Here is a 7,104-nt window from a genome sequence, read left to right on the forward strand (position 1 = left end):
ATAAAACGGATTAGGGGTAATATCGTCATTTTCTTTAGTGAGCCCCTAGAAGTATGCTTTCAAACATTATTAAGGCTTAAGTAGGCCTAAGGCACAAATGAATGATGAAAATAAGGATAAGATGACGAAGGAAATAGAAATAATGATGATTTCTAAGGTAGAGGCAAAATGGTCATTTTGCATCTCGAATCTAAAATTTTAAGTTTTTGTGAACTTGAGTACTTCTAGACCATTATGGACTTTGTCTCAGTGTCCAAAGAGTAAAAAGTTGAACCAAAGGAAAGAAGAAGACAAAGTCACCTTATGGAAGGCATTTTGGTAAATTACATGAAAATTGGATAAACTTTAGATATAAATATCTAAAGCTCCAACAATTTCTAACAACTTCTAGCCATTTCTTCTTCCCTTCCCATCTCACATTTCTTCATCTCCATGGGAGCCTCCCTTAAAGCTTCCATAGCTTTTTCAAATTAACTTCAATTTACATGTTTTGGTGCACTTTTTCATAAAAACTTTGGTGCTCTTTCACTCTCCCACCTTAAAACCGTCAAAAGTCTTTGTTTAGCACTTTCTCTCACTAGCTGGAAGTTTAAGAGAGAGAAAGAGAGACTTGCCATAGTAGCTTGAAAACTCTTGAAAAGGAGTTCAACTATAAGTCCACCAAGGTGAGAGATGAGTTGGGGTTGATTTTAGGTGGTTAGAGATGGCTAATAATTAGAATTGTAGGTTGTTATATTTTTTATGGTTATATTATGTGTGATAGGTTCCAACAAGGCCTCACATGTCCGTTTGAAGCAATAATCGAAGTTAGAGTCAATCAAAGATTCAACAAATATCGGTGAGTGAACTTGCATCAAAGTGTTTTTGAAAAATACATATGTGTTGGGATGAAGCATTTAAATGATTTTACTTAGTTTTTCATTAAATTATGCACCGGGAACAAGCCCTTGATAAAATGTTTTGATGTTGTGAAAAGGTGAAATGTGTAAAAAGATGAATCCATGTGCTCCTATATTATGTTGGTTTGTATATATATGAATATATGTTGTGCATTGATGAATAATGTTGTGTGATGATGTTGAAGTGTGCGAGTAGGGAGTGCACACATGATGATGTTGAAGTGTGCGAGGAGGGCATGCACACATGTTGAAGTGTGCAAGTAGGGAGTGCACACATGATGAAGTTAGAGTGTGCGAGTAGGGAGTGCACACATGATGATGTTGAACTGTGTGAGTAGGGAGTGCACATGATGATGAATGAAATGGGTTGGTGTATGTGTTTATATATATGTTTATATATGTAAATGTGATAGAAAGTTTATGATTATAATATGTGATTGAAATGAATAATGAGAAACTTGATTATTGTCAATGTGTTCACTTTGATGTGCAATATGGTAGGAATGGATTTTGTGGCATGTGAAAATCCCTTTATTGTCATCTGCCCTAAATCTCGTTGCAGCAAGAATACATTATCATTGCAGCAAGAAACTCTCAAGCGGTGGAGGCACAAACCAGCCTTGTTTCTCGCTGCAGCGAAAAAGAATTCTTGTTGCAGCGAGGAATTTTACTGCAGCAAAAATGGATCTCTCTGCAGCGAGAAATTCTCGGGTATACCCAAAATTCAGGTGCAGTACTTCCATTTTGACAATGATTTTAACCACCTTACAGTTAGAACTGGGAAAAATGGTAAACATAAAAGTTGTATCCCAGCTCTTAGATTTCTAATGGTCTAAAAATCAGGTCAATTGGACTTCTGTAGTGGGAGATATCCTGGAAAAATCGAAACATATGCAAACTGAGACTGTTTCTCGCTGTAGCAAGAAACTTGTTGTCATGCTTGCTACCTTGCTTGATTTTGACATATTGTTCACCCATTTGACTTCATGGATTGATCATGGGTTTTTACAACACTATGAGGTTATTAATCAAAGTTTGAAATGAGGGGTTTTTCGTAAGAAATTAAATCAATTGCATTGTTTTTGAAACAAGTGCATCATGATTTCCAAGTTCTTCTTATCGATTGCTTGTTCCCTTCTTATGTTCACTCACTGAGTTTTATACTCATATTTTTAAACTTCATGTTTTCAGATTTAGAGGCAGTTGGGACCTAGATTGAGTTTTTCACGTATGCTCTTATTCTTGGTAGGTACTATGGCATCCCAGTAGATGTACCTTCACCCACGGTCACTCCGCTGACGGTCAAGGGTCTGTTACCTGTGAACACGTATATGTAATGTAATCCGCTAGTATACATGTTATAAGTCAAATATGTATATTTGATTACTGATGCCACTAGGAGTTGGCAAACGGGTGACATTATTTTGACATAATAAAATTGCAAGTATTGGGTTACTATAAAATGTTACTGAAATATTTTTAGTAGAGAATTTCAATATGTGGATTTAGAATTGATGGTTGGGAATGATGATCAAGATTGCATAAAAAAGCTTGCTTGGGCTTAGTGGGCTATGCCCATTGGTCTCATGCACCGGTCATGGCCAGAGATTTGAGCTATGACATTTTACCATTCCCAGCGAGCTTAGATTTATAAAATAAATTAAAAGATGTATCTGAAAAGTTAAAGGAATAACTTAATGGTACAAGTTTTAAAATTAAAATCAAATTTCTAGAGAAACTTGGAATATTAAATGTTCTTTCCAAATTTATAACAAAACTAGAATCTAAAATCAATTTTTGCATGTTCCAATTGCTTCCATATGTGAACGCATCTTGTTTCTGGAATAGATGCACTACTCATTGCCCACTAACTTCTTTTGGTTTAGAAAGCCCTACAAGGTATTCAAAATATGGATTGTAGAACTAGAATCAATCTACCAAGTGTTATGACAAACATCAACCAGATTAGATTCATAAGAAACAAGTGAGGTTGGATTATCTTCTTCTCAAGCCAAGCCTTAAATTTGACGCAATTCTTCTTTATGTGCATTTTCTTTTTACAAAAGAAACATTTGGATTCCTTATTTACATTAGTTTGGATAAGTATTTTACCTTTTCCCTTTTGTTTGGCTTGTCATTTGTTCTTTCCTTGTGTTGCCATATGTGCATTTGCGTCCAATTCCACAATTAGCTTGCTTTCCTCTTGAACACGCATGGTTAGAAGTTCATTAATTGACCATTTATCCTTATTTGTGTTGTAAGAGATTTTAAAAGCTCCACATTGATGCGAAAGAGAATTTATAATGAACTTCATAAGGAAAGATTAAGATATCTCAATCTTAAGAGATTTGGGATGAGTCGCAATGTCCCTCGTCTGCATGATGTGCTCACGCACACCTCTAATACTAGTGAGCTTTATGGATGACAACTTTGTCATTAGAGTGCTGGCTAGGGCCTTATCTGAAGACTCAAATTGTTCATGAATAGCCTTCAGCAATTCCTTGACATTGTCAAGCTTTCCTATTGAACCATGTCACGACCCGGTACTCCCCTCGAGCCCGTGACAACCGCCGCGGTGTCCCGATAGACACTTATTGCCCGGAATGTCAACCCAAAACCCCGCAAGGCTTTACTATCAGTTTCTCTGTTCCCTTGTGAGCAACCATTGTCAAATATCGTGCTCTAAAATATTTTAAGCTGTTTCCAACTTTAAACAAATAAAATATTAATTTTTCATCTCACAAGGGTATTTTGGTCATTTTTCTCAAAAATTTTAAAACTGGCTAAAACGTAATATACAAGTACAAAACACACAATTCATATTCAAAATGAGTTTAAAAGTCTAAAATCTTCATTTAAAACGAAATTATGGTTATTTGAATATAATAAGAAAATAAAAGAAATATTAAGTAAAATATTCTATTTTCTTATAAAACAATATTTATAGAGTTATACGTGAATAATTTTTATAACGTAAAAGTTAAATAAATTTATACATACTTAAATACAGTAAGCCAAAATATTTAATTTAATTTACAATAACAAGAGTGCCCCCGAATAAACAAAAGTAAAGAGGACTGTGAACCTACGGTTTGGAAAATGCAGATCCCACTGTAGTCCTCGATGAGATCAGCTATCTACAGTCTATACTGAACCTGAAATGGGTGGAAAGGAGGGTGGTGAGATTATAAAATCCCAATGAGTAAACAAACATCATCATAAACATCTAGAGTTGAGTACATGGAGACAATAAAGTAAATCATCATAAACTGGGTTATAGCATTAGAACACATTTTGTTCAAAACACGTAAAGAGGCTTATGAATCTCATAAAAATCTAGGCTTGTGCCATAAATCCATTCTCGAGGACACCTTGGCCGAGGCATCCTACCGAGACCGCCAAGGCTATTAAAATTCACATTTCACATAAATCATGTTTTTGTTTTGAAAACATAGCCATTCCTTGGCGTTGGCTGAGTTCCCCCTCACGTGGTGGTTTAGCGTGAAGTGAACCCTAAACTTTACCCCAGGAGATACCCTACGCGCCTCTCCATTTGAGGTAAGAATACAATGGGGTTTACCGTGCCCCTCTAAAAGGCTGGTCCACAGAAACCCCCTACTGCAGTGATTAATTAATATATAATCCACCATATAATAAAACTCAATAACATGATAAGGCAATTTTGTAATTCGTAGTTTTTCAAGGTAACCAAACAATTCGCATTTCAATACAATTGCCAACTAGCCAATCATGCTCGATTTATCATAAGCCAGTTAATTTAAACAATCAAATTGCCACAATTAACAGTCTCCGTGTACTCTATTTTTCAAAATCACTATTAATTTCAAAACAATTTATAATTTAATTTCATTGAAACTCATTTATTCATAAAACATGAAAATTTATCTTTTTAAATTCCTTTTTTCCATAGAATTCATGAAAGCATTTAAAAACCACCCTAGATAATTAAAATGACAGTAAGTTTACTCACTATGTCTAGAATGCAGACTTTCGAAGCACTCTGTCTACTGGTCCTCGGATGCAATTTCCTTGCCTTTATCGGAGGACTCACCACCTTGACACAATACAAAATCGAGAGTTTTACCAAGTTAGTACTAAATCAAAATTAAACTAATTTAGATTACCAATGCATGATATGGAATGCAAAAATGCACTGGTAACTATTTAAACCCGGTATTGGCCTAATTCGTCTTATCACCCGATTAAATTCCTAACGGGTCCGTTTAAACTCTAATTTAATTCTTTTCAGTTTCTATACCTCAATTGCACCCAAATTAACTTAATGTCCCTCAGTGTGGTGCAAATTATCAGTCCCAACAGCAAATTACGAAAATACCCCTAGTGGGTAAAAATTCGTATTTTTGCTTCGAAAATTCTCATTATTTTTCTAGGCTCATAATTCATCATTCCTTAACCAATTCTCCAAGAATAAAATCAAACTCATCCTCACTCAATACATGGTAAATTCAGCCATTAATGGTTGGGGGAGAAAATAAATTCTTTTCTTATTGTTTTGTTTCTAAATATGCTAAACTAACTAAAAACACTAACATAAATTAAAATCAAATAAATCTAACAACTTTCTCTCTCCTAACCCATTTTTTCAGAATTGAATTCATCATGAAAACATGTAATTTAATCATGGAAAATAAAGAGAAATGCTTGGGAATAAGAAAACTCAAGCTTAATAGAAAAAACTCACCTTTTTCACTTAATTTCCTTGAAAATTCACACTTTTTCTTTGATTTTCTCTCTCTAGGGTTTTGTTTTTGTTTTCTCTCTCTTCTTGCTGGTTTGGCCGGCCATGGGGTGGAAGATGGGCTGATTTTGTGCCTTTTAAAAAGGAAAATAATAAATTAATAAAGGCATGACACATGGCATCATGTCATTGGCCCGTTTTTAAAATTTTAAAAATTTAAACATTTTATCTCCACCACATGTTTAGTCAAGGGTCAAAGATGAAGACAAAGGAAGACCATGTGCTGGAAAAAATATCCTGGTGGTGGAAAATTACAATTTTGCCCTTGAGGTGGCAAAATTACCATTTTACCCTTATACTCCAAATTATACCGAAATTAAAATTATTCACTTCTAAACCTCAAATCATACTTCAATAAGTCAAATTATACTCTAATAAGTCAAATGGGGTCAAAAAAATCTTTTCTAAAATTCTCATTTTGTCCCCAGGTGGCAAATGACCACTTTGCCCCTAGTTAGTGAAAATTCCGATTTGACTCCAAATTGATCCTCAAACTCCAAATTACCATTTTAAGTCATCCATGAACTGTGAAACTCTTAATCTCACCTTAAAATTCCTATTTGATCTAGTTCGAGGATTAAATAAACTTTGTTGTACCTCTAGGTACAATACCGACTTTTGTAAATTTTTCGGGACTCTCCTAGCATGCAATCATACTATCATCACATGTATGTCATGAATAGTATTTTATAAGGTCGGGCTTTACAAACCATGTATACTAGCAAAAATTTTTATCTTTATGAACATCATACTGAGATAATTGGATCCCTCCTATCGTTCATAATGAGCAATTTCAGCTTAAGTGCTAGTATTAATAGCTATAGGTGGTTCATCCTTTCGAATAGCATAATCAATGTCCATCCACCCTAATTGGAGAAGAATCCTTTCCTTCCATATTATATAGTTATCACCATTTAAATCAAGAATATCACATTTGATTAAAAAATTCACAGGTTGTATAACTACATAATAAAAATATATATACATGCTTAGACAACAAAAATTGAGGCAAATGAATATATGTCATATTTTACCAATGTAAAACATGTATATCATGTTTAAAAATATGAACCAAATAACAAATGAAAACTACTTGTGGGCCAAGTTTTATTTAAAAGAGTCATATAGAAACTTCATGATGAAACTATCAAATTATATACCTTTTCCTAATTCCTCTGGGTATATTAAGAAAAATAATTTGTTATTTCATCTTAATTAATCATACAAATATAATAAAAAAATCCTGTGAGATAAAATTTATCATATTTGAATATGATTAATCACAATTGATGTCATTTTCTACATGTGAACCAAGGATACTTTATATATAATTTAGCATAATCCAGATGTTGTGGCTAATGTTTAATTAATTAAAATTATATTGATCACATGACATCCAATTTTATGCATAAAATAATTAAGTAA

The 7,104-nt window shown here is 33.7% G+C and overlaps 1 pseudogene; it reads right to left on the reverse strand.

Moving 5' to 3' along the window:
* Window positions 1–3,033: 3,033 nt before the first annotated feature.
* Window positions 3,034–6,666, reverse strand: LOC148762126 (uncharacterized; annotated as a pseudogene).
* Window positions 6,667–7,104: the final 438 nt, after the last annotated feature.

Source organism: Theobroma cacao, chromosome 6 (genome assembly GCF_053813885.1).
Source record: "Theobroma cacao isolate CCN51 chromosome 6, ASM5381388v1, whole genome shotgun sequence".
NCBI lineage: Eukaryota > Viridiplantae > Streptophyta > Magnoliopsida > Malvales > Malvaceae > Theobroma > Theobroma cacao.